Raw genomic sequence first — 6,243 nt, 5'->3', positions numbered from 1 at the left:
AACTCCTGACCTCAGGTGATCCACCTGCCTCGGCCCCCCAAAGTCCTGGGATTACAGGTGTGAGCCACCATGCCTGGCCGTATATGCTTTTTAGTAAGGCTCTTCCATTCTGTGTCATGTTTTTGAGGTTTATTTGTATTGTTGTTTGTGGCTTTTTGGTGCTCTGCCGCATTCTGTTTTATGAATACACCGTAGTGTGTTTATCCATTCTTCAGATCTGTTTTTGGCTTTTGATTATTATGAATAAAGCTGCTATGAACACTTGCATGCTAGCCTTTTTGTGGGCATGTTTTCCTTCCTCTTGAGTAAATATCTTGGAGTAGAATTGCCGGTCGCAGGACAAGTGTGTGTTTAGTTTTATGACACCGACAGATTTTTTTCCTAAAGTGATTGTACCATTTTACACTCCCCTCCACAATGTGTGAGTTCTAGTTACACTACATTCTTAACAATAATTGATGTTGTTAGTTTTTAAATGTAGCCAATTGGTAAATATTAGAGGTATCTCAATGTGATTTTAATTTGCTTTTCCCTGGTGACTAATGCAGGATGAAGCCTTTTTCATGTGACTATGGGCCATTTCCACATTTTCTTGTGTCTTGTGTTTGTTAAGGTCTTTTACTCATTTTTAATGGGCTGGTCTTTTTTGAGATGAGGTCTCGCTCTGTCACCCAGGCTGGAGGGCAGTGGGGTGATCTCGGCTCACTGCAATGTCTACCTCCTGTGCTCAAGTGATTCTCCTGCCTCAGCCTCCTGAATGGCTAGGATTACAGGCACCTGCCACCATGCCTGGCTAATTTTTGTATTTTTAGTAGAGATGGAATTTCACCACGTTGGCCAGGCTGGTTTCCAACTCCTGACCTCAGGTGATCCACCCACCTCAGCCTCCCAAAGTGCTGGGATTACAGGTGTGAGCCACTGCACCCAGTCTAAAAAAATGTTTAATAAAATAAAATTTAAAAAGACCAGGCTGGACCTGGCGGCTCACAAGTATAATTCCAGCAATTTGGGAGGCCAAGGTGAGAGCCCAGGAGTTCAAGACCAGCCTGGGCAACATGGTGAAACCCTGTCTCTACAAAAAATAGAAAAATTAGCCAGGTGTGGTGGTGCGCGCCTACAGTCCCAACTGCCTGGGAGGCTGAGGTGTGAGGATTGCTTTAGCCCAGGAAGTCGAGGCTGCAGTGAGCCCAGATCATGCCACTGCACTCCAGCTTGGGCAACAGAGTAAGACCCTGTGTCAGAAACACACACAACAACAACAAAAAGCCACACAAAAAATGCAAAATATTTTTAGTCTTCCTCCTGCCTGAGGGGCTGGAGCAGCCCAGCTCTGCAGCCACCACAGCTTGCCCTCAGGATGAAGCGGAGTGCCTGTGATCAGAGCCATGTCCTTGTCCATTGGCAGCAGTTACCAGCCCAGCCGGTGCTGTGCCATCCCCACCTGCACTGTGCCCATCAGCGACTTGTGCAGCTAACTCATGACTATTGCACCACGCCCAGGGGTTGCTCTTCACTACACCCTAGGGATCTTGAATCATTTATGATCAAAAGTGTCTGCTGGAGCATTGCAATTCTCCCATGGCTCAGACACAGCCCTGCCATCTGCCCAGTATCCCAGGAGTCACTAGCCCTGGCACCTCAATAGGAGACTCCAAAGTAGAAGTAAACAACTTAACGAACTATCATGACAGGGAACACACAGTTGGGATGATGCTCAGTTTGAGACGGACATCTGACTTTCCTGCAAGGCTCAGAAGAAAAGCAGCAACGCTGATACCTGTGTGTACCTGAGTTGGCCAATAGAATCAGTAACAAAAAGAAGAGGCATAACCAGCAGTCTGCTCCTCTTCCTCTGGGTGGAATATGACGGGAAGATGAGCTTCATCGGACCGTTTCTTTTCCCTGTCTCCTGTTCCCAGTTCCCCTTCCCAGTTAGTTAGATTAGATCGAAGGCCCTTGGTGTATTTCTGTAGAGCTAAGCCGCCCATAGAGGAAAACAGTTAGAAACATTTTTTAAAGTGACACATAATAATTGAACATATGTATGGGTACATAGCAGTGTTGTAATACATATAATACGTAGTGATCGGATCAGGGTAATTAGCACATCTATCATCTCAAACGTTTGTCATTTCTTTGTGTTGGGAACATTCACTATCCTCCTTCTAGCTGTGTGAAACTATATAAGGTATTATTGCTAATTACAGTCATCTTACAGTGCTGTAGGGCATTAGAACTTATTCCTCCCATCTAGCTGTAATTTTGTATCCTTTAACAAATTTTTCCCTAACCCACCTTCACCCATTCTTCCCAGTCTTGAGTATTCTCTTTTCTACTTTTTGCTTCTATGAGATCAACTTTTTTTTTTTTTTTTTGAGACTGAGTCTCACTCTGTTGCCCAGGCTGGAGTACAGTGGCCAAATCTCGGCTCACTGCCATCTCTCAGGTTCAAACAGTTCTCTGCCTCAGCCTCCCAAGCAGCTGGGATTACAGGCATGCACCACATGCCCGGCTAATTTTTGTATTTTTAGTAGAGACTGGGTTTCACCATCTTGGCCAGGCTGGTCTTGAACTCCTGACGTCCTGATCCACCTGCCTCGGCCTCCCAAAGTGCTGGGATTACAGGTGTGAGCCACTGTGCCCAGCCGTTTTTTTTTTTTTTTTTTTTTTTTTTAAAGCTCCCACATATGAGTGAGAATATGCAGTGTTTAACTTGCTGTTCCTGGCTTATTTCACTTAACATAAAATGCTCCAGTTCCATCCATGTTGCTGTGAATGACATGATTTCACCCTTTTTTTAGGGGGAGTGGAGGGCAGACAGGGTCACACTCTGTCACCCAGGCTGGAGTGCAGTAGCACCATCTCGGCATACTGCAAATTCTGCTTCCTGGGCCCAAGTGGCTAATTTTTGTATTTTTGGTAGAGTCAGGATTTCACCATGTTGCCCAGGCTGGTCTCGTACTCCTGAACTCAAGGAATCCTCCTGCCTTGGCCTCCCAAAGTGCTAAGTATAAGCCATCGTGCCTGACCTATTAAGTTTCACTATTAATTTCTGTCATTGGTCATTCAGGAGCGTGTTGTTTGATTTCCATTCATTCATATGGTTTTAAATGTTCCTCTCATTATTGATTTCTAGTTTTATTTCATTGTGGTCAGACAAAATACTTAGTATGATTTCAGTTTAAAAATTTTTTGGAGACTTGTTTTATGTCCTAATGTATGGTTAATCATGGAGAATGTTCCATGTGCTGATAAAAAGAATGTGTATTCTGCATCTGTTGGGTGAAATGTCTGTTAAGTCCATTTGGTCTATGGCACAGTTTATTTATCTTTTGTTTATTTTCTTTTTATTTTTGAGGCAGAGTCTCACCCTGTCACCTAGGCTGGAGTGCAGTGGCGCAACCTCAGCTCGCTGCAACCTCCACCTCCTGGTTTCAAGTGATTCTCCCACCTCAGCCTCCCAAGTAGCTGGGACTACAGGTGTGTGTCACTATGCCTGGCTAATTTTTGTATTTTTTGTAGAGACAGGGTTTCACCGTGTTGGCCAGGTTGGTCTCAAACTCTTGACCTCAGTGATCTGCCAGGCTCAGCCTCCCAAAGTGCTGAGACTACAGGCGTGAGCCACCATGCCTGGCCTGTAATGCAATTTAAATTAGATGTTTCTTTGTTGATTTTTCTGTCCATATGATCTGGTCAGTGCTGACAGTGGGGCATTGAAGTCCCCAGCTATTATTGTACTGGGGTCCATTTCTCCCTTTAGGTCTAATCATATTTGCCCTCTATATCTGGGTGCTCTTAGTGTTGGGTGCACATATATTTACATATATTCTCCTGCTGAATTATTCCTTTATTTTTATATAATTTCCTTGTCTCCTTTTATAGCTTTTGACTTGAAGTCTGTTTTGTTTGACATAAGTTGCATTAGTCCATTTTCATACTGCTGAGAAAGACATACCCAAGACTGGGCAATTTACAAAAGAAAGAGGTTTATTGGACATACAGTTCCACGTGGCTGGAGAAGCCTCACAATCATGGTGGAAGGCAAGGAGGAGCAACTCACATCTTACATGGATGGCATCAGGCAAAGAGAGAATTTGTGCATGGAAACTCCCATTTTTAAAACGATCAGACCTCATGACACTTACTCACTATCACAAGAACAGTACAGGAAAGACCCACCTCCATGATTCAATTATCTCCCATTAAGTTCTTCCCACAACATATGAGAATTGTGGGAGTTACAATTCAAGATGAGATTTGAGGGGACACAGCCAAACCATATTGTAAGTATAGCTACTCCTGCTTGCTTTTGGTTTTAGTTTGCTTGGAATGTCTTTTTTCATCTCTTCACTTTCAGCCTATGTGTGTCTTTACAGATGAGGTGAGATTCTTATAGAATCTGGTCTTTTTTTTTTTTTTTCCAATGCATTCTTCAGTCTGTATCTTCAAAATGGGGGGAATTTAGTTTGTTTACATTCAGAGTTATCATTGATAGGTGAAGACTAATTCCTGTCATTTTATCGATTGTTTTCTTGTTTTTTTTTTTTTTTTTTTTTTGAGATGGAGTTTCGCTCTTGTTACCCAGGCCGGAGTGCAATGGCGTGATCTCGCTCACTGCAACCTCCACCTCCTGGGTTCAGGCAATTCTCCTGCCTCAGCCTCCTGAGTAGCTGGGATTACAGGCACACGCTACCATGCCCAGCTAATTTTTTGTATTTTTAGTAGAGACAGGGTTTCACCGTGTTGACCAGGATGGTCTCGATCTCCTGACCTCATGATCCACCCGCCTCAGCCTCCCAAAGTGCTGGGATTACAGGCTTGAGCCACCGCGCCCGGCCTCTTGTTGTTTTGTATATCATTTGTTCCTTACTTCCTCTCATTATTTTTGTGTTTGAGTTGTTTTGTTTAGTTTCGTTGATAAGGTTTGCTGATTTTTTCCTTTCTCCTTTGTGTATCAGCTCTACTAATGGGTTTTATAGTTTTACATGCTTTCACGATGATGCCTGTTGTCTTTGCACTTCCAGATGTAAGACTTCTGTGAGTATTTCTTGTAAGACCTATTAGTTTTTGCTTGTGTGTGAAAATTTTTATTTTTCCTTCATTTTTGAAGGATAGCTTTGCTGGGTATAATATTCTGGCTTAGTAGTTTTTTCTTCACTTTTTTTTTTTTCTTTTTTGTGAGACAGAGTCTCACTCTGTCACCCAGGCTGAGTGCAGTGGTGTGATCACAGCTCACTGTACCCTCAGCTTACTCAGGCTCAGGGTATCATCCCACCTCAGCCTCCTGAGTAGCTGGGACTACAGGTGTGTACCATCATGCCTGGCTAATTTTTCTATTTTTTTGTAGAGATGGAGTCTTGCTATGTTGCCCAGGCTGCTCTCGAACTCTTGGGCTCAAGCAATCTACCCTCTTTGGCCTCCTAAAGCACTAGAACTACAGGTGTGAGAAACTATGCCTAGCCTTCTTTCTATACTTTAAATATATCATCCCATTCTCTCACGGCCTATAAGATTTCTGCTGAGAAATCCACTCTTAGTCTAATAGAGATTCCTTTATATGTGACTTAATGATTTTCTCTTGCTGCTTTTAGAATTATTTCTTTGATTTTGACTTTTGACAATTTGAATATAATGTGCCTCAGAGAAGACCTGTTTGAGTCAAATCTATTTGGGTTTATTTGATCTTTCTGGACCTGGATGTCCATCTTTTTCCCAAGACCTGAGTTTTCAGCTATGATTTCATTAACAATGTTTTCTAAAATTTTCCCTTCTCTTCTCCTTCTGGAATGCTCATAATGTGAATATTTCTTTGTTTAATAGTATCACATAAGTTGTATAGGTTTTCTTCATTTTTTTTTTTTTTTCTTGAGACAAAGTCTTGCTCTGTTGTCCAGGCTGGAATGCAGTGGCATGACTTTGGCTCACCATCCTTGACCTCCTGGTCTCAGGTGATCCTCCTGCCTTAGACTCCCAAGGAGCCAATACTGCCAGCATGCACACCATGCCAAGCCAATTAAAACAATTTTTTGGGGGGTAGATATGGGGCCTTGTTATCCTTCCCAGGCTGGTCTCAAACTGCTGAACTCAAGTGATCCTCCTGCCTTGGCCTCCCAAAATGCTGGGTTATGGGTGTGAGCCACAGCACGCAGCTACTTTTTAATTCTTCTCTTCTCTTCTCCTTTCCTTTCTTTCTCTCCTTCCCTCTGTCTCTTTCTTTCTTTCCTCCTTCCTTCTTCCTTCTTT

At 43.0% G+C, this 6,243-nt stretch overlaps 1 pseudogene; it reads left to right on the top strand.

The window, feature by feature from the left end:
• The first annotated feature begins 235 nt into the window (after positions 1–235).
• On the top strand, positions 236–1,736 carry LOC120367854 (eukaryotic translation initiation factor 4E-binding protein 2 pseudogene; annotated as a pseudogene).
• The last annotated feature ends 4,507 nt before the right edge of the window (positions 1,737–6,243 follow it).

The sequence above is a fragment of the Saimiri boliviensis genome, chromosome 9 (genome assembly GCF_048565385.1).
Source record: "Saimiri boliviensis isolate mSaiBol1 chromosome 9, mSaiBol1.pri, whole genome shotgun sequence".
Classification (NCBI taxonomy): domain Eukaryota; kingdom Metazoa; phylum Chordata; class Mammalia; order Primates; family Cebidae; genus Saimiri; species Saimiri boliviensis.
The sequence above is the reverse complement of the archived record's forward strand: the minus strand, read 5'-3'. Positions and strand labels throughout refer to the sequence as shown.